At 44.0% G+C, this 19572-nt stretch overlaps 13 non-coding genes across 13 annotated transcripts; all 13 read left to right on the plus strand.

Moving 5' to 3' along the window:
• Positions 1 to 17: 17 nt before the first annotated feature.
• Positions 18 to 90, plus strand: Trnak-uuu (transfer RNA lysine (anticodon UUU)). Its single transcript has one exon. It is a non-coding gene; the product is annotated as a tRNA-Lys (tRNA).
• A 3437-nt stretch (positions 91 to 3527) lies between these two features.
• Positions 3528 to 3600, plus strand: Trnat-cgu (transfer RNA threonine (anticodon CGU)). Its single transcript has one exon. It is a non-coding gene; the product is annotated as a tRNA-Thr (tRNA).
• A 311-nt stretch (positions 3601 to 3911) lies between these two features.
• Trnae-uuc (transfer RNA glutamic acid (anticodon UUC)) lies at positions 3912 to 3983 on the plus strand. Its single transcript has one exon. It is a non-coding gene; the product is annotated as a tRNA-Glu (tRNA).
• A 296-nt stretch (positions 3984 to 4279) lies between these two features.
• Trnak-uuu (transfer RNA lysine (anticodon UUU)) lies at positions 4280 to 4352 on the plus strand. Its single transcript has one exon. It is a non-coding gene; the product is annotated as a tRNA-Lys (tRNA).
• Positions 4353 to 7789: 3437 nt separating this feature from the next.
• On the plus strand, positions 7790 to 7862 carry Trnat-cgu (transfer RNA threonine (anticodon CGU)). Its single transcript has one exon. It is a non-coding gene; the product is annotated as a tRNA-Thr (tRNA).
• A 311-nt stretch (positions 7863 to 8173) lies between these two features.
• Positions 8174 to 8245, plus strand: Trnae-uuc (transfer RNA glutamic acid (anticodon UUC)). The gene has a single exon. It is a non-coding gene; the product is annotated as a tRNA-Glu (tRNA).
• A 296-nt stretch (positions 8246 to 8541) lies between these two features.
• On the plus strand, positions 8542 to 8614 carry Trnak-uuu (transfer RNA lysine (anticodon UUU)). The gene has a single exon. It is a non-coding gene; the product is annotated as a tRNA-Lys (tRNA).
• A 3437-nt stretch (positions 8615 to 12051) lies between these two features.
• Positions 12052 to 12124, plus strand: Trnat-cgu (transfer RNA threonine (anticodon CGU)). Its single transcript has one exon. It is a non-coding gene; the product is annotated as a tRNA-Thr (tRNA).
• Positions 12125 to 12435: 311 nt separating this feature from the next.
• Trnae-uuc (transfer RNA glutamic acid (anticodon UUC)) lies at positions 12436 to 12507 on the plus strand. The gene has a single exon. It is a non-coding gene; the product is annotated as a tRNA-Glu (tRNA).
• Positions 12508 to 12803: 296 nt separating this feature from the next.
• Trnak-uuu (transfer RNA lysine (anticodon UUU)) lies at positions 12804 to 12876 on the plus strand. Its single transcript has one exon. It is a non-coding gene; the product is annotated as a tRNA-Lys (tRNA).
• A 3437-nt stretch (positions 12877 to 16313) lies between these two features.
• Positions 16314 to 16386, plus strand: Trnat-cgu (transfer RNA threonine (anticodon CGU)). Its single transcript has one exon. It is a non-coding gene; the product is annotated as a tRNA-Thr (tRNA).
• Positions 16387 to 16697: 311 nt separating this feature from the next.
• Trnae-uuc (transfer RNA glutamic acid (anticodon UUC)) lies at positions 16698 to 16769 on the plus strand. Its single transcript has one exon. It is a non-coding gene; the product is annotated as a tRNA-Glu (tRNA).
• Positions 16770 to 17065: 296 nt separating this feature from the next.
• On the plus strand, positions 17066 to 17138 carry Trnak-uuu (transfer RNA lysine (anticodon UUU)). The gene has a single exon. It is a non-coding gene; the product is annotated as a tRNA-Lys (tRNA).
• The last annotated feature ends 2434 nt before the right edge of the window (positions 17139 to 19572 follow it).

Consider the following 19572-nt stretch of genomic DNA (forward strand, 5'->3'; position numbering starts at 1 on the left):
ACCTACAACGGGCGTGAGCCCGCATAGCTCAGTCGGTAGAGCATTAGGCTTTTAACCTAAGGGTCCAGGGTTCGAGTCCATGTCCGGGCGAAGGTTTTTAACGCTTCCGTAATGGCTCGTCTCGTAGCGCTGGTAGCCCTGCCGTAATCAGTGCACAGAGTTCGTTTCCTGTCAACATTCTGCGCAGACCGGTTGGATTTTTCACGATTCGAGGGAAGCTTCAGATACGAGCAGTCGTGGCCGAGTGGTTACAGACCCAGTTTCTTGTTATAACTGAGTGGTTGAGAGTTTATGTTTTATGATGGATGATACGAATTCTTTAGTGACAGACATATCGAATAGTGCCTTCTTCAAAAATCTTAAGACGCTGTGGGCATAATGTGGGTTTAATGCAGAGGATGTTGCAAAGCGTGGTGATGAGGTTAAGAAAGAAATTGAGGAGATGATCCAGAATATTATTTCTAGAGAGCAACAGAAGAAACATGAGATGCACGAAAGGCTGAATTCTTTATTGCATGAAGCTGACAAACTAAGTAAGGAACTTGAATTTCATTTTTATCCTGCATTATATGATACGCTGCCTTTATGTGAGGCTCTTACTAAGCTAGAGTGTGAAACAAGAAAACTTCAAGAGAAGAAGTGTGCGCTCATGAAAGAAATATTGGAGACTTCAAAGCAGGAGGCAGAACTGTGTTCAAGTCTTGGAGAAGCTACAGAGATTAAGGTAGAGGATGCTCTACCAACAAGTGATGAGATAGCCATTTTCAATCAAAGACTTTGAGTTCTGCAGTGACGAAAGAGTGCTGCTCAACAGGAAAGTGGAGTCCCTTCAAGTGTAATTAACAAAACGGAAGCATTCAGAGACATTAACAACACAAAACAACATATTACTCTAGAGACTTCAAAAATGCCAATGAAACCCCCTCGCAGTAACATTGGTATGGCAGTTCGTCTCAGGCGTAACTCATCTGAATTTACTGAATGCCAAGCAAATAAAAAACTTAAGCCTTCTTCTCTTCTTGATATGGACATACTATAAATGAAAACAAAAAAGAACCTTATTTGCTGCTCAGTGAATCTTAAGTTAGTGGAGTTGTATCATTGTCATTTTGTATTGTTTTTAACTGGAGATATTTATTTATGACTGTTCCACATCCCAAAGTGATTTTTATTTTCTATAACTACCTTTAGACTTTGCAAATATTAGTCAGAATATGTTAAATACCAAAAAATTCACATGTTGGGTCTTCAAAGAAAGGGGGTCATCTTATATTCTGAGTTGTCTTATAGTGAGGTAAATACAGACACTTTTTATTATTATATTGATCTGTCTGAAGAAGTTAAGTACCATGCACGAGCTCATACTTGCTTTGAATTCTGCACCTCATGCAGTTTGAAAAATTCCTCCTCATTTCCAGCACCTTCATTTGATTAGTTTCTCAAGTAATGAGGAAGCCTTTATTCCACTTTTCTCGCGTGTACTGAAACAGTCTGCTGCTTCAGTCCATGAAATCTTCCCTGTGTTGCCCTGAAAGTTTAGCATGTAGAACTTAAAGCATTTAATTTATTCTTCATCTGACATCAGCTACGAAAATTAACTTGTGTGTTATTAGATTTTCTTTTTGTTGCACAGACTGTTGTGGTCTCTGCTTCAGGAATAACCATTAACTTACAATTATATGTGCGAACCAATTGTTAACTGCAGATTCATAGTCATGTTTCTCAACCATCACAGATATGATTTTGTATGCATTATTAATCGCTACAATTTACTGTTCTCATAGAATTAAGCAAACTTAATGACAGTAATAATTTATCCTCTTAACTCCCTACAGTGGATCAACAGGAATTGGACATCCAGTTTAAATGTGATGTATGTTCCTAAAAAAACAAGGGACACAGCGCATATTCCATAGCTGGCAGCATGAAGAAAATTGCTGCCTGCTCACCACTAACCTTCCCACATTTGGCAAGTTGATGCTGCTGCATCCTATCCCACCTTTTGGAAACTAAGCAAAATTCACACCTAACTTCTCTGCATACTTCCAAAAAGGTCACCAGAAGTCCACAGTACAGCCAACAGCTAATTACTAAGTATCAGAGATACTTCGTTGCACCTGTAAGACTTGGGTTAGTTCGCTAAATTCTCTCTAAAGGTGGACAAAATAATTTTTCAATCCATATTGCAGTATGTAACACTATGCATTTAAGGGTTAAAATTGTGTTCTATTGTGTATTCTACTCCAGCAGTGTTTTACGTAAAATGTATAGTATTTATGCTGTAGAGTGGTGTTTACAAACCCTACTTGATAACAGTGAATGTGCAATCAAGAAAATGTAACAAAAAATTAACATTTAATAATGTTTAATAAGATAAAAAAAAGTGGTTAAGGCGACTGACTAGAAATCAGATTCCCTCTGGGAGCGTAGGTTCGAGTCCTACCGACTGCGTCCGTTTTTTTTCTTTTTTTCTTTAGGAAGGAGGAGCAGAAAATTTCGCGGTTTGCGTGTCGTTTTGGCACCTCGCCACACCTCTCCTCTCACAGCCGTTTATAGCGCCTGTCCTTTTGATAAGGGCGAATTCCAAGCGTCAGCTTTCGCGTCAGCCGAGCAAAGTCGGGACAAGTCGGGACATACTACAGGATGGCCTGCTTGGAGCAACGACGGAAAGAAAACGTTAATTTAACAGCACACATACTCATACGCGAAAATTTGCGCCCGTTGCGGTGGCCGGGAATCGAACCCGGATCAACTGCTTGGAAGGCGTGATAGTAGCTGTAGGCGCTTTACGAGGTAGGAGGGTGCATCCACACGCATCCGGGTAGCGCCTCCACGCACGCTGCGTCTTTGGGCAAGACTCGTCGCCGCGGCCGCAACGTTACTCACACGATAGTGATGAGCGGTCGCTATAAGGCAGTGTAGTGGGGGACTCCGCGTGTGTAGCACTTTTTTCGGTCGTATCCGACGTCGCTGGGTGGCAATCCCACTTTCCCTGCAGACAGCTGCTCGGGAATGTGCTCGGCAAGCACGGACGTCATCGGACGCCCGCCCCCAACAAATGCAACTAACAAAATGAGAACAACAACTAAAAAAGTGGTAGGTTGTTCACCTACCACGCGGGCGGCCCGGGTTCGATTCCCGGCCGATGCATCGTTTTGCTGTTCTCGCTATAATGCCGCCGCGCCGATTGCTCGCTTGAGCTGCGTCAGCCACAGGAATGTGTAGCAGGATTCGCTGTGAGAAGAACCAAACGCGCAGCACGCAAGAGGCCGTACTTGGACGGTCGCGTGCTATTTCTGAACTCTAGCGTCGGCCTGGCCCTACAGGCCGCTGTGTCCAGGTGCCGCAAGGGCGATGTACTGTAACCTCAGGCAGTGCTGCTTTCCGTTGAAAAAGCTGCGGCAGCAGTTTAATCTAGCCCGTCGGGAAAGCACGTGTAGCAACACAGCAGATTCTTGAGAAAGCGCGAACTGTCTATCTCTAATATGTGGGACTTACCAAGTTTCCTGGGACGTTTGTTGCAACGTGCCTCGGTAGCGCAGTAGGTAGCGCGTAAGTCTCGTAGTCTTAAGGTCGTGAGTTCGATCCTCACCCGGGGAATTTAATTTGCTGTACATAATGGCTGAATTAACGGCGTTGCTGTTGCTAGGGAACGAACTTAATTGTCGTTTGTTACCCCCAAGGAGTCCACGCCTCAGCGTCAAAATGTTTACTTCCAACTATGGCAAGGTACAACTTTGATCTTTCTCCTCCCCTGTTATGATGCAAACGGCAATTAATAGTCAGTTTCGAGCTGTGCGCCATGCCAGTCTGCACGCACAAATACGCTCGCAAACAGAGAACACCACTGAGTCCGGATTCAGCACGAAATGCGGGAGGAGAGGGAGTAAATCTCACGTTTATTGAGCAAATCCGGTGTGGTCTAGTGGCTAGGATACCTGGCTTTCACCCAGGAGGCCAGGGTTCGATTTCCGGTACCGGAAGGGAAGTTTTTGCGCACACGTCCCTCCATGTTTTGGCCTTCCAACCTTCGTTTGTCGCCCTCCTTCCGGAGCTTCAACCGAACGTAATCGGGGAAAACAGGCGCAAGATGCAATTACTGTCAGCACCGGGATAAAGGCAGAAGAGGCACTGGTCCGCTGTTGGGCTGCTACCAGCGTCAGTGGGAAGTCGGTGAAGTCGCCAGTTGCGCCAGAAGCCAGCAATTACCGTAGTACGCCTACACACGCGTTCCAATTATTCACATTGCTTGCAGCCGCTCCACCTACAACGGGCGTGAGCCCGCATAGCTCAGTCGGTAGAGCATTAGGCTTTTAACCTAAGGGTCCAGGGTTCGAGTCCATGTCCGGGCGAAGGTTTTTAACGCTTCCGTAATGGCTCGTCTCGTAGCGCTGGTAGCCCTGCCGTAATCAGTGCACAGAGTTCGTTTCCTGTCAACATTCTGCGCAGACCGGTTGGATTTTTCACGATTCGAGGGAAGCTTCAGATACGAGCAGTCGTGGCCGAGTGGTTACAGACCCAGTTTCTTGTTATAACTGAGTGGTTGAGAGTTTATGTTTTATGATGGATGATACGAATTCTTTAGTGACAGACATATCGAATAGTGCCTTCTTCAAAAATCTTAAGACGCTGTGGGCATAATGTGGGTTTAATGCAGAGGATGTTGCAAAGCGTGGTGATGAGGTTAAGAAAGAAATTGAGGAGATGATCCAGAATATTATTTCTAGAGAGCAACAGAAGAAACATGAGATGCACGAAAGGCTGAATTCTTTATTGCATGAAGCTGACAAACTAAGTAAGGAACTTGAATTTCATTTTTATCCTGCATTATATGATACGCTGCCTTTATGTGAGGCTCTTACTAAGCTAGAGTGTGAAACAAGAAAACTTCAAGAGAAGAAGTGTGCGCTCATGAAAGAAATATTGGAGACTTCAAAGCAGGAGGCAGAACTGTGTTCAAGTCTTGGAGAAGCTACAGAGATTAAGGTAGAGGATGCTCTACCAACAAGTGATGAGATAGCCATTTTCAATCAAAGACTTTGAGTTCTGCAGTGACGAAAGAGTGCTGCTCAACAGGAAAGTGGAGTCCCTTCAAGTGTAATTAACAAAACGGAAGCATTCAGAGACATTAACAACACAAAACAACATATTACTCTAGAGACTTCAAAAATGCCAATGAAACCCCCTCGCAGTAACATTGGTATGGCAGTTCGTCTCAGGCGTAACTCATCTGAATTTACTGAATGCCAAGCAAATAAAAAACTTAAGCCTTCTTCTCTTCTTGATATGGACATACTATAAATGAAAACAAAAAAGAACCTTATTTGCTGCTCAGTGAATCTTAAGTTAGTGGAGTTGTATCATTGTCATTTTGTATTGTTTTTAACTGGAGATATTTATTTATGACTGTTCCACATCCCAAAGTGATTTTTATTTTCTATAACTACCTTTAGACTTTGCAAATATTAGTCAGAATATGTTAAATACCAAAAAATTCACATGTTGGGTCTTCAAAGAAAGGGGGTCATCTTATATTCTGAGTTGTCTTATAGTGAGGTAAATACAGACACTTTTTATTATTATATTGATCTGTCTGAAGAAGTTAAGTACCATGCACGAGCTCATACTTGCTTTGAATTCTGCACCTCATGCAGTTGAAAAATTCCTCCTCATTTCCAGCACCTTCATTTGATTAGTTTCTCAAGTAATGAGGAAGCCTTTATTCCACTTTTCTCGCGTGTACTGAACAGTCTGCTGCTTCAGTCCATGAAATCTTCCCTGTGTTGCCCTGAAAGTTTAGCATGTAGAACTTAAAGCATTTAATTTATTCTTCATCTGACATCAGCTACGAAAATTAACTTGTGTGTTATTAGATTTTCTTTTTGTTGCACAGACTGTTGTGGTCTCTGCTTCAGGAATAACCATTAACTTACAATTATATGTGCGAACCAATTGTTAACTGCAGATTCATAGTCATGTTTCTCAACCATCACAGATATGATTTTGTATGCATTATTAATCGCTACAATTTACTGTTCTCATAGAATTAAGCAAACTTAATGACAGTAATAATTTATCCTCTTAACTCCCTACAGTGGATCAACAGGAATTGGACATCCAGTTTAAATGTGATGTATGTTCCTAAAAAAACAAGGGACACAGCGCATATTCCCATAGCTGGCAGCATGAAGAAAATTGCTGCCTGCTCACCACTAACCTTCCCACATTTGGCCAAGTTGATGCTGCTGCATCCTATCCCACCCTTTTGGAAACTAAGCAAAATTCACACCTAACTTCTCTGCATACTTCCAAAAAGGTCACCAGAAGTCCACAGTACAGCCAACAGCTAATACTAAGTATCAGAGATACTTCGTTGCACCTGTAAGACTTGGGTTAGTTCGCTAAATTCTCTCTAAAGGTGGACAAAATAATTTTTCAATCCATATTGCAGGTATGTAACACTATGCATTTAAGGGTTAAAATTGTGTTCTATTGTGTATTCTACTCCAGCAGTGTTTTACGTAAATGTATAGTATTTATGCTGTAGAGTGGTGTTTACAAACCCTACTTGATAACAGTGAATGTGCAATCAAGAAAATGTAACAAAAAATTAACATTTAATAATGTTTAATAAGATAAAAAAAAGTGGTTAAGGCGACTGACTAGAAATCAGATTCCCTCTGGGAGCGTAGGTTCGAGTCCTACCGACTGCGTCCGTTTTTTTTCTTTTTTTCTTTAGGAAGGAGGAGCAGAAAATTTCGCGGTTTGCGTGTCGTTTTGGCACCTCGCCACACCTCTCCTCTCACAGCCGTTTATAGCGCCTGTCCTTTTGATAAGGGCGAATTCCAAGCGTCAGCTTTCGCGTCAGCCGAGCAAAGTCGGGACAAGTCGGGACATACTACAGGATGGCCTGCTTGGAGCAACGACGGAAAGAAAACGTTAATTTAACAGCACACATACTCATACGCGAAAATTTGCGCCCGTTGCGGTGGCCGGGAATCGAACCCGGATCAACTGCTTGGAAGGCGTGATAGTAGCTGTAGGCGCTTTACGAGGTAGGAGGGTGCATCCACACGCATCCGGGTAGCGCCTCCACGCACGCTGCGTCTTTGGGCAAGACTCGTCGCCGCGGCCGCAACGTTACTCACACGATAGTGATGAGCGGTCGCTATAAGGCAGTGTAGTGGGGGACTCCGCGTGTGTAGCACTTTTTTCGGTCGTATCCGACGTCGCTGGGTGGCAATCCCACTTTCCCTGCAGACAGCTGCTCGGGAATGTGCTCGGCAAGCACGGACGTCATCGGACGCCCGCCCCCAACAAATGCAACTAACAAAATGAGAACAACAACTAAAAAAGTGGTAGGTTGTTCACCTACCACGCGGGCGGCCCGGGTTCGATTCCCGGCCGATGCATCGTTTTGCTGTTCTCGCTATAATGCCGCCGCGCCGATTGCTCGCTTGAGCTGCGTCAGCCACAGGAATGTGTAGCAGGATTCGCTGTGAGAAGAACCAAACGCGCAGCACGCAAGAGGCCGTACTTGGACGGTCGCGTGCTATTTCTGAACTCTAGCGTCGGCCTGGCCCTACAGGCCGCTGTGTCCAGGTGCCGCAAGGGCGATGTACTGTAACCTCAGGCAGTGCTGCTTTCCGTTGAAAAAGCTGCGGCAGCAGTTTAATCTAGCCCGTCGGGAAAGCACGTGTAGCAACACAGCAGATTCTTGAGAAAGCGCGAACTGTCTATCTCTAATATGTGGGACTTACCAAGTTTCCTGGGACGTTTGTTGCAACGTGCCTCGGTAGCGCAGTAGGTAGCGCGTAAGTCTCGTAGTCTTAAGGTCGTGAGTTCGATCCTCACCCGGGGAATTTAATTTGCTGTACATAATGGCTGAATTAACGGCGTTGCTGTTGCTAGGGAACGAACTTAATTGTCGTTTGTTACCCCCAAGGAGTCCACGCCTCAGCGTCAAAATGTTTACTTCCAACTATGGCAAGGTACAACTTTGATCTTTCTCCTCCCCTGTTATGATGCAAACGGCAATTAATAGTCAGTTTCGAGCTGTGCGCCATGCCAGTCTGCACGCACAAATACGCTCGCAAACAGAGAACACCACTGAGTCCGGATTCAGCACGAAATGCGGGAGGAGAGGGAGTAAATCTCACGTTTATTGAGCAAATCCGGTGTGGTCTAGTGGCTAGGATACCTGGCTTTCACCCAGGAGGCCAGGGTTCGATTTCCGGTACCGGAAGGGAAGTTTTTGCGCACACGTCCCTCCATGTTTTGGCCTTCCAACCTTCGTTTGTCGCCCTCCTTCCGGAGCTTCAACCGAACGTAATCGGGGAAAACAGGCGCAAGATGCAATTACTGTCAGCACCGGGATAAAGGCAGAAGAGGCACTGGTCCGCTGTTGGGCTGCTACCAGCGTCAGTGGGAAGTCGGTGAAGTCGCCAGTTGCGCCAGAAGCCAGCAATTACCGTAGTACGCCTACACACGCGTTCCAATTATTCACATTGCTTGCAGCCGCTCCACCTACAACGGGCGTGAGCCCGCATAGCTCAGTCGGTAGAGCATTAGGCTTTTAACCTAAGGGTCCAGGGTTCGAGTCCATGTCCGGGCGAAGGTTTTTAACGCTTCCGTAATGGCTCGTCTCGTAGCGCTGGTAGCCCTGCCGTAATCAGTGCACAGAGTTCGTTTCCTGTCAACATTCTGCGCAGACCGGTTGGATTTTTCACGATTCGAGGGAAGCTTCAGATACGAGCAGTCGTGGCCGAGTGGTTACAGACCCAGTTTCTTGTTATAACTGAGTGGTTGAGAGTTTATGTTTTATGATGGATGATACGAATTCTTTAGTGACAGACATATCGAATAGTGCCTTCTTCAAAAATCTTAAGACGCTGTGGGCATAATGTGGGTTTAATGCAGAGGATGTTGCAAAGCGTGGTGATGAGGTTAAGAAAGAAATTGAGGAGATGATCCAGAATATTATTTCTAGAGAGCAACAGAAGAAACATGAGATGCACGAAAGGCTGAATTCTTTATTGCATGAAGCTGACAAACTAAGTAAGGAACTTGAATTTCATTTTTATCCTGCATTATATGATACGCTGCCTTTATGTGAGGCTCTTACTAAGCTAGAGTGTGAAACAAGAAAACTTCAAGAGAAGAAGTGTGCGCTCATGAAAGAAATATTGGAGACTTCAAAGCAGGAGGCAGAACTGTGTTCAAGTCTTGGAGAAGCTACAGAGATTAAGGTAGAGGATGCTCTACCAACAAGTGATGAGATAGCCATTTTCAATCAAAGACTTTGAGTTCTGCAGTGACGAAAGAGTGCTGCTCAACAGGAAAGTGGAGTCCCTTCAAGTGTAATTAACAAAACGGAAGCATTCAGAGACATTAACAACACAAAACAACATATTACTCTAGAGACTTCAAAAATGCCAATGAAACCCCCTCGCAGTAACATTGGTATGGCAGTTCGTCTCAGGCGTAACTCATCTGAATTTACTGAATGCCAAGCAAATAAAAAACTTAAGCCTTCTTCTCTTCTTGATATGGACATACTATAAATGAAAACAAAAAAGAACCTTATTTGCTGCTCAGTGAATCTTAAGTTAGTGGAGTTGTATCATTGTCATTTTGTATTGTTTTTAACTGGAGATATTTATTTATGACTGTTCCACATCCCAAAGTGATTTTTATTTTCTATAACTACCTTTAGACTTTGCAAATATTAGTCAGAATATGTTAAATACCAAAAAATTCACATGTTGGGTCTTCAAAGAAAGGGGGTCATCTTATATTCTGAGTTGTCTTATAGTGAGGTAAATACAGACACTTTTTATTATTATATTGATCTGTCTGAAGAAGTTAAGTACCATGCACGAGCTCATACTTGCTTTGAATTCTGCACCTCATGCAGTTGAAAAATTCCTCCTCATTTCCAGCACCTTCATTTGATTAGTTTCTCAAGTAATGAGGAAGCCTTTATTCCACTTTTCTCGCGTGTACTGAACAGTCTGCTGCTTCAGTCCATGAAATCTTCCCTGTGTTGCCCTGAAAGTTTAGCATGTAGAACTTAAAGCATTTAATTTATTCTTCATCTGACATCAGCTACGAAAATTAACTTGTGTGTTATTAGATTTTCTTTTTGTTGCACAGACTGTTGTGGTCTCTGCTTCAGGAATAACCATTAACTTACAATTATATGTGCGAACCAATTGTTAACTGCAGATTCATAGTCATGTTTCTCAACCATCACAGATATGATTTTGTATGCATTATTAATCGCTACAATTTACTGTTCTCATAGAATTAAGCAAACTTAATGACAGTAATAATTTATCCTCTTAACTCCCTACAGTGGATCAACAGGAATTGGACATCCAGTTTAAATGTGATGTATGTTCCTAAAAAAACAAGGGACACAGCGCATATTCCCATAGCTGGCAGCATGAAGAAAATTGCTGCCTGCTCACCACTAACCTTCCCACATTTGGCCAAGTTGATGCTGCTGCATCCTATCCCACCCTTTTGGAAACTAAGCAAAATTCACACCTAACTTCTCTGCATACTTCCAAAAAGGTCACCAGAAGTCCACAGTACAGCCAACAGCTAATACTAAGTATCAGAGATACTTCGTTGCACCTGTAAGACTTGGGTTAGTTCGCTAAATTCTCTCTAAAGGTGGACAAAATAATTTTTCAATCCATATTGCAGGTATGTAACACTATGCATTTAAGGGTTAAAATTGTGTTCTATTGTGTATTCTACTCCAGCAGTGTTTTACGTAAATGTATAGTATTTATGCTGTAGAGTGGTGTTTACAAACCCTACTTGATAACAGTGAATGTGCAATCAAGAAAATGTAACAAAAAATTAACATTTAATAATGTTTAATAAGATAAAAAAAAGTGGTTAAGGCGACTGACTAGAAATCAGATTCCCTCTGGGAGCGTAGGTTCGAGTCCTACCGACTGCGTCCGTTTTTTTTCTTTTTTTCTTTAGGAAGGAGGAGCAGAAAATTTCGCGGTTTGCGTGTCGTTTTGGCACCTCGCCACACCTCTCCTCTCACAGCCGTTTATAGCGCCTGTCCTTTTGATAAGGGCGAATTCCAAGCGTCAGCTTTCGCGTCAGCCGAGCAAAGTCGGGACAAGTCGGGACATACTACAGGATGGCCTGCTTGGAGCAACGACGGAAAGAAAACGTTAATTTAACAGCACACATACTCATACGCGAAAATTTGCGCCCGTTGCGGTGGCCGGGAATCGAACCCGGATCAACTGCTTGGAAGGCGTGATAGTAGCTGTAGGCGCTTTACGAGGTAGGAGGGTGCATCCACACGCATCCGGGTAGCGCCTCCACGCACGCTGCGTCTTTGGGCAAGACTCGTCGCCGCGGCCGCAACGTTACTCACACGATAGTGATGAGCGGTCGCTATAAGGCAGTGTAGTGGGGGACTCCGCGTGTGTAGCACTTTTTTCGGTCGTATCCGACGTCGCTGGGTGGCAATCCCACTTTCCCTGCAGACAGCTGCTCGGGAATGTGCTCGGCAAGCACGGACGTCATCGGACGCCCGCCCCCAACAAATGCAACTAACAAAATGAGAACAACAACTAAAAAAGTGGTAGGTTGTTCACCTACCACGCGGGCGGCCCGGGTTCGATTCCCGGCCGATGCATCGTTTTGCTGTTCTCGCTATAATGCCGCCGCGCCGATTGCTCGCTTGAGCTGCGTCAGCCACAGGAATGTGTAGCAGGATTCGCTGTGAGAAGAACCAAACGCGCAGCACGCAAGAGGCCGTACTTGGACGGTCGCGTGCTATTTCTGAACTCTAGCGTCGGCCTGGCCCTACAGGCCGCTGTGTCCAGGTGCCGCAAGGGCGATGTACTGTAACCTCAGGCAGTGCTGCTTTCCGTTGAAAAAGCTGCGGCAGCAGTTTAATCTAGCCCGTCGGGAAAGCACGTGTAGCAACACAGCAGATTCTTGAGAAAGCGCGAACTGTCTATCTCTAATATGTGGGACTTACCAAGTTTCCTGGGACGTTTGTTGCAACGTGCCTCGGTAGCGCAGTAGGTAGCGCGTAAGTCTCGTAGTCTTAAGGTCGTGAGTTCGATCCTCACCCGGGGAATTTAATTTGCTGTACATAATGGCTGAATTAACGGCGTTGCTGTTGCTAGGGAACGAACTTAATTGTCGTTTGTTACCCCCAAGGAGTCCACGCCTCAGCGTCAAAATGTTTACTTCCAACTATGGCAAGGTACAACTTTGATCTTTCTCCTCCCCTGTTATGATGCAAACGGCAATTAATAGTCAGTTTCGAGCTGTGCGCCATGCCAGTCTGCACGCACAAATACGCTCGCAAACAGAGAACACCACTGAGTCCGGATTCAGCACGAAATGCGGGAGGAGAGGGAGTAAATCTCACGTTTATTGAGCAAATCCGGTGTGGTCTAGTGGCTAGGATACCTGGCTTTCACCCAGGAGGCCAGGGTTCGATTTCCGGTACCGGAAGGGAAGTTTTTGCGCACACGTCCCTCCATGTTTTGGCCTTCCAACCTTCGTTTGTCGCCCTCCTTCCGGAGCTTCAACCGAACGTAATCGGGGAAAACAGGCGCAAGATGCAATTACTGTCAGCACCGGGATAAAGGCAGAAGAGGCACTGGTCCGCTGTTGGGCTGCTACCAGCGTCAGTGGGAAGTCGGTGAAGTCGCCAGTTGCGCCAGAAGCCAGCAATTACCGTAGTACGCCTACACACGCGTTCCAATTATTCACATTGCTTGCAGCCGCTCCACCTACAACGGGCGTGAGCCCGCATAGCTCAGTCGGTAGAGCATTAGGCTTTTAACCTAAGGGTCCAGGGTTCGAGTCCATGTCCGGGCGAAGGTTTTTAACGCTTCCGTAATGGCTCGTCTCGTAGCGCTGGTAGCCCTGCCGTAATCAGTGCACAGAGTTCGTTTCCTGTCAACATTCTGCGCAGACCGGTTGGATTTTTCACGATTCGAGGGAAGCTTCAGATACGAGCAGTCGTGGCCGAGTGGTTACAGACCCAGTTTCTTGTTATAACTGAGTGGTTGAGAGTTTATGTTTTATGATGGATGATACGAATTCTTTAGTGACAGACATATCGAATAGTGCCTTCTTCAAAAATCTTAAGACGCTGTGGGCATAATGTGGGTTTAATGCAGAGGATGTTGCAAAGCGTGGTGATGAGGTTAAGAAAGAAATTGAGGAGATGATCCAGAATATTATTTCTAGAGAGCAACAGAAGAAACATGAGATGCACGAAAGGCTGAATTCTTTATTGCATGAAGCTGACAAACTAAGTAAGGAACTTGAATTTCATTTTTATCCTGCATTATATGATACGCTGCCTTTATGTGAGGCTCTTACTAAGCTAGAGTGTGAAACAAGAAAACTTCAAGAGAAGAAGTGTGCGCTCATGAAAGAAATATTGGAGACTTCAAAGCAGGAGGCAGAACTGTGTTCAAGTCTTGGAGAAGCTACAGAGATTAAGGTAGAGGATGCTCTACCAACAAGTGATGAGATAGCCATTTTCAATCAAAGACTTTGAGTTCTGCAGTGACGAAAGAGTGCTGCTCAACAGGAAAGTGGAGTCCCTTCAAGTGTAATTAACAAAACGGAAGCATTCAGAGACATTAACAACACAAAACAACATATTACTCTAGAGACTTCAAAAATGCCAATGAAACCCCCTCGCAGTAACATTGGTATGGCAGTTCGTCTCAGGCGTAACTCATCTGAATTTACTGAATGCCAAGCAAATAAAAAACTTAAGCCTTCTTCTCTTCTTGATATGGACATACTATAAATGAAAACAAAAAAGAACCTTATTTGCTGCTCAGTGAATCTTAAGTTAGTGGAGTTGTATCATTGTCATTTTGTATTGTTTTTAACTGGAGATATTTATTTATGACTGTTCCACATCCCAAAGTGATTTTTATTTTCTATAACTACCTTTAGACTTTGCAAATATTAGTCAGAATATGTTAAATACCAAAAAATTCACATGTTGGGTCTTCAAAGAAAGGGGGTCATCTTATATTCTGAGTTGTCTTATAGTGAGGTAAATACAGACACTTTTTATTATTATATTGATCTGTCTGAAGAAGTTAAGTACCATGCACGAGCTCATACTTGCTTTGAATTCTGCACCTCATGCAGTTGAAAAATTCCTCCTCATTTCCAGTACCTTCATTTGATTAGTTTCTCAAGTAATGAGGAAGCCTTTATTCCACTTTTCTCGCGTGTACTGAACAGTCTGCTGCTTCAGTCCATGAAATCTTCCCTGTGTTGCCCTGAAAGTTTAGCATGTAGAACTTAAAGCATTTAATTTATTCTTCATCTGACATCAGCTACGAAAATTAACTTGTGTGTTATTAGATTTTCTTTTTGTTGCACAGACTGTTGTGGTCTCTGCTTCAGGAATAACCATTAACTTACAATTATATGTGCGAACCAATTGTTAACTGCAGATTCATAGTCATGTTTCTCAACCATCACAGATATGATTTTGTATGCATTATTAATCGCTACAATTTACTGTTCTCATAGAATTAAGCAAACTTAATGACAGTAATAATTTATCCTCTTAACTCCCTACAGTGGATCAACAGGAATTGGACATCCAGTTTAAATGTGATGTATGTTCCTAAAAAAACAAGGGACACAGCGCATATTCCCATAGCTGGCAGCATGAAGAAAATTGCTGCCTGCTCACCACTAACCTTCCCACATTTGGCCAAGTTGATGCTGCTGCATCCTATCCCACCCTTTTGGAAACTAAGCAAAATTCACACCTAACTTCTCTGCATACTTCCAAAAAGGTCACCAGAAGTCCACAGTACAGCCAACAGCTAATACTAAGTATCAGAGATACTTCGTTGCACCTGTAAGACTTGGGTTAGTTCGCTAAATTCTCTCTAAAGGTGGACAAAATAATTTTTCAATCCATATTGCAGGTATGTAACACTATGCATTTAAGGGTTAAAATTGTGTTCTATTGTGTATTCTACTCCAGCAGTGTTTTACGTAAATGTATAGTATTTATGCTGTAGAGTGGTGTTTACAAACCCTACTTGATAACAGTGAATGTGCAATCAAGAAAATGTAACAAAAAATTAACATTTAATAATGTTTAATAAGATAAAAAAAAGTGGTTAAGGCGACTGACTAGAAATCAGATTCCCTCTGGGAGCGTAGGTTCGAGTCCTACCGACTGCGTCCGTTTTTTTTCTTTTTTTCTTTAGGAAGGAGGAGCAGAAAATTTCGCGGTTTGCGTGTCGTTTTGGCACCTCGCCACACCTCTCCTCTCACAGCCGTTTATAGCGCCTGTCCTTTTGATAAGGGCGAATTCCAAGCGTCAGCTTTCGCGTCAGCCGAGCAAAGTCGGGACAAGTCGGGACATACTACAGGATGGCCTGCTTGGAGCAACGACGGAAAGAAAACGTTAATTTAACAGCACACATACTCATACGCGAAAATTTGCGCCCGTTGCGGTGGCCGGGAATCGAACCCGGATCAACTGCTTGGAAGGCGTGATAGTAGCTGTAGGCGCTTTACGAGGTAGGAGGGTGCATCCACACGCATCCGGGTAGCGCCTCCACGCACGCTGCGTCTTTGGGCAAGACTCGTCGCCGCGGCCGCAACGTTACTCACACGATAGTGATGAGCGGTCGCTATAAGGCAGTGTAGTGGGGGACTCCGCGTGTGTAGCACTTTTTTCGGTCGTATCCGACGTCGCTGGGTGGCAATCCCACTTTCCCTGCAGACAGCTGCTCGGGAATGTGCTCGGCAAGCACGGACGTCATCGGACGCCCGCCCCCAACAAATGCAACTAACAAAATGAGAACAACAACTAAAAAAGTGGTAGGTTGTTCACCTACCACGCGGGCGGCCCGGGTTCGATTCCCGGCCGATGCATCGTTTTGCTGTTCTCGCTATAATGCCGCCGCGCCGATTGCTCGCTTGAGCTGCGTCAGCCACAGGAATGTGTAGCAGGATTCGCTGTGAGAAGAACCAAACGCGCAGCACGCAAGAGGCCGTACTTGGACGGTCGCGTGCTATTTCTGAACTCTAGCGTCGGCCTGGCCCTACAGGCCGCTGTGTCCAGGTGCCGCAAGGGCGATGTACTGTAACCTCAGGCAGTGCTGCTTTCCGTTGAAAAAGCTGCGGCAGCAGTTTAATCTAGCCCGTCGGGAAAGCACGTGTAGCAACACAGCAGATTCTTGAGAAAGCGCGAACTGTCTATCTCTAATATGTGGGACTTACCAAGTTTCCTGGGACGTTTGTTGCAACGTGCCTCGGTAGCGCAGTAGGTAGCGCGTAAGTCTCGTAGTCTTAAGGTCGTGAGTTCGATCCTCACCCGGGGAATTTAATTTGCTGTACATAATGGCTGAATTAACGGCGTTGCTGTTGCTAGGGAACGAACTTAATTGTCGTTTGTTACCCCCAAGGAGTCCACGCCTCAGCGTCAAAATGTTTACTTCCAACTATGGCAAGGTACAACTTTGATCTTTCTCCTCCCCTGTTATGATGCAAACGGCAATTAATAGTCAGTTTCGAGCTGTGCGCCATGCCAGTCTGCACGCACAAATACGCTCGCAAACAGAGAACACCACTGAGTCCGGATTCAGCACGAAATGCGGGAGGAGAGGGAGTAAATCTCACGTTTATTGAGCAAATCCGGTGTGGTCTAGTGGCTAGGATACCTGGCTTTCACCCAGGAGGCCAGGGTTCGATTTCCGGTACCGGAAGGGAAGTTTTTGCGCACACGTCCCTCCATGTTTTGGCCTTCCAACCTTCGTTTGTCGCCCTCCTTCCGGAGCTTCAACCGAACGTAATCGGGGAAAACAGGCGCAAGATGCAATTACTGTCAGCACCGGGATAAAGGCAGAAGAGGCACTGGTCCGCTGTTGGGCTGCTACCAGCGTCAGTGGGAAGTCGGTGAAGTCGCCAGTTGCGCCAGAAGCCAGCAATTACCGTAGTACGCCTACACACGCGTTCCAATTATTCACATTGCTTGCAGCCGCTCCACCTACAACGGGCGTGAGCCCGCATAGCTCAGTCGGTAGAGCATTAGGCTTTTAACCTAAGGGTCCAGGGTTCGAGTCCATGTCCGGGCGAAGGTTTTTAACGCTTCCGTAATGGCTCGTCTCGTAGCGCTGGTAGCCCTGCCGTAATCAGTGCACAGAGTTCGTTTCCTGTCAACATTCTGCGCAGACCGGTTGGATTTTTCACGATTCGAGGGAAGCTTCAGATACGAGCAGTCGTGGCCGAGTGGTTACAGACCCAGTTTCTTGTTATAACTGAGTGGTTGAGAGTTTATGTTTTATGATGGATGATACGAATTCTTTAGTGACAGACATATCGAATAGTGCCTTCTTCAAAAATCTTAAGACGCTGTGGGCATAATGTGGGTTTAATGCAGAGGATGTTGCAAAGCGTGGTGATGAGGTTAAGAAAGAAATTGAGGAGATGATCCAGAATATTATTTCTAGAGAGCAACAGAAGAAACATGAGATGCACGAAAGGCTGAATTCTTTATTGCATGAAGCTGACAAACTAAGTAAGGAACTTGAATTTCATTTTTATCCTGCATTATATGATACGCTGCCTTTATGTGAGGCTCTTACTAAGCTAGAGTGTGAAACAAGAAAACTTCAAGAGAAGAAGTGTGCGCTCATGAAAGAAATATTGGAGACTTCAAAGCAGGAGGCAGAACTGTGTTCAAGTCTTGGAGAAGCTACAGAGATTAAGGTAGAGGATGCTCTACCAACAAGTGATGAGATAGCCATTTTCAATCAAAGACTTTGAGTTCTGCAGTGACGAAAGAGTGCTGCTCAACAGGAAAGTGGAGTCCCTTCAAGTGTAATTAACAAAACGGAAGCATTCAGAGACATTAACAACACAAAACAACATATTACTCTAGAGACTTCAAAAATGCCAATGAAACCCCCTCGCAGTAACATTGGTATGGCAGTTCGTCTCAGGCGTAACTCATCTGAATTTACTGAATGCCAAGCAAATAAAAAACTTAAGCCTTCTTCTCTTCTTGATATGGACATACTATAAATGAAAACAAAAAAGAACCTTATTTGCTGCTCAGTGAATCTTAAGTTAGTGGAGTTGTATCATTGTCATTTTGTATTGTTTTTAACTGGAGATATTTATTTATGACTGTTCCACATCCCAAAGTGATTTTTATTTTCTATAACTACCTTTAGACTTTGCAAATATTAGTCAGAATATGTTAAATACCAAAAAATTCACATGTTGGGTCTTCAAAGAAAGGGGGTCATCTTATATTCTGAGTTGTCTTATAGTGAGGTAAATACAGACACTTTTTATTATTATATTGATCTGTCTGAAGAAGTTAAGTACCATGCACGAGCTCATACTTGCTTTGAATTCTGCACCTCATGCAGTTGAAAAATTCCTCCTCATTTCCAGCACCTTCATTTGATTAGTTTCTCAAGTAATGAGGAAGCCTTTATTCCACTTTTCTCGCGTGTACTGAACAGTCTGCTGCTTCAGTCCATGAAATCTTCCCTGTGTTGCCCTGAAAGTTTAGCATGTAGAACTTAAAGCATTTAATTTATTCTTCATCTGACATCAGCTACGAAAATTAACTTGTGTGTTATTAGATTTTCTTTTTGTTGCACAGACTGTTGTGGTCTCTGCTTCAGGAATAACCATTAACTTACAATTATATGTGCGAACCAATTGTTAACTGCAGATTCATAGTCATGTTTCTCAACCATCACAGATATGATTTTGTATGCATTATTAATCGCTACAATTTACTGTTCTCATAGAATTAAGCAAACTTAATGACAGTAATAATTTATCCTCTTAACTCCCTACAGTGGATCAACAGGAATTGGACATCCAGTTTAAATGTGATGTATGTTCCTAAAAAAACAAGGGACACAGCGCATATTCCCATAGCTGGCAGCATGAAGAAAATTGCTGCCTGCTCACCACTAACCTTCCCACATTTGGCCAAGTTGATGCTGCTGCATCCTATCCCACCCTTTTGGAAACTAAGCAAAATTCACACCTAACTTCTCTGCATACTTCCAAAAAGGTCACCAGAAGTCCACAGTACAGCCAACAGCTAATACTAAGTATCAGAGATACTTCGTTGCACCTGTAAGACTTGGGTTAGTTCGCTAAATTCTCTCTAAAGGTGGACAAAATAATTTTTCAATCCATATTGCAGGTATGTAACACTATGCATTTAAGGGTTAAAATTGTGTTCTATTGTGTATTCTACTCCAGCAGTGTTTTACGTAAATGTATAGTATTTATGCTGTAGAGTGGTGTTTACAAACCCTACTTGATAACAGTGAATGTGCAATCAAGAAAATGTAACAAAAAATTAACATTTAATAATGTTTAATAAGATAAAAAAAAGTGGTTAAGGCGACTGACTAGAAATCAGATTCCCTCTGGGAGCGTAGGTTCGAGTCCTACCGACTGCGTCCGTTTTTTTTCTTTTTTTCTTTAGGAAGGAGGAGCAGAAAATTTCGCGGTTTGCGTGTCGTTTTGGCACCT

Source organism: Schistocerca cancellata, unplaced genomic scaffold (assembly GCF_023864275.1).
Source record: "Schistocerca cancellata isolate TAMUIC-IGC-003103 unplaced genomic scaffold, iqSchCanc2.1 HiC_scaffold_80, whole genome shotgun sequence".
Classification (NCBI taxonomy): Eukaryota; Metazoa; Arthropoda; class Insecta; order Orthoptera; family Acrididae; genus Schistocerca; species Schistocerca cancellata.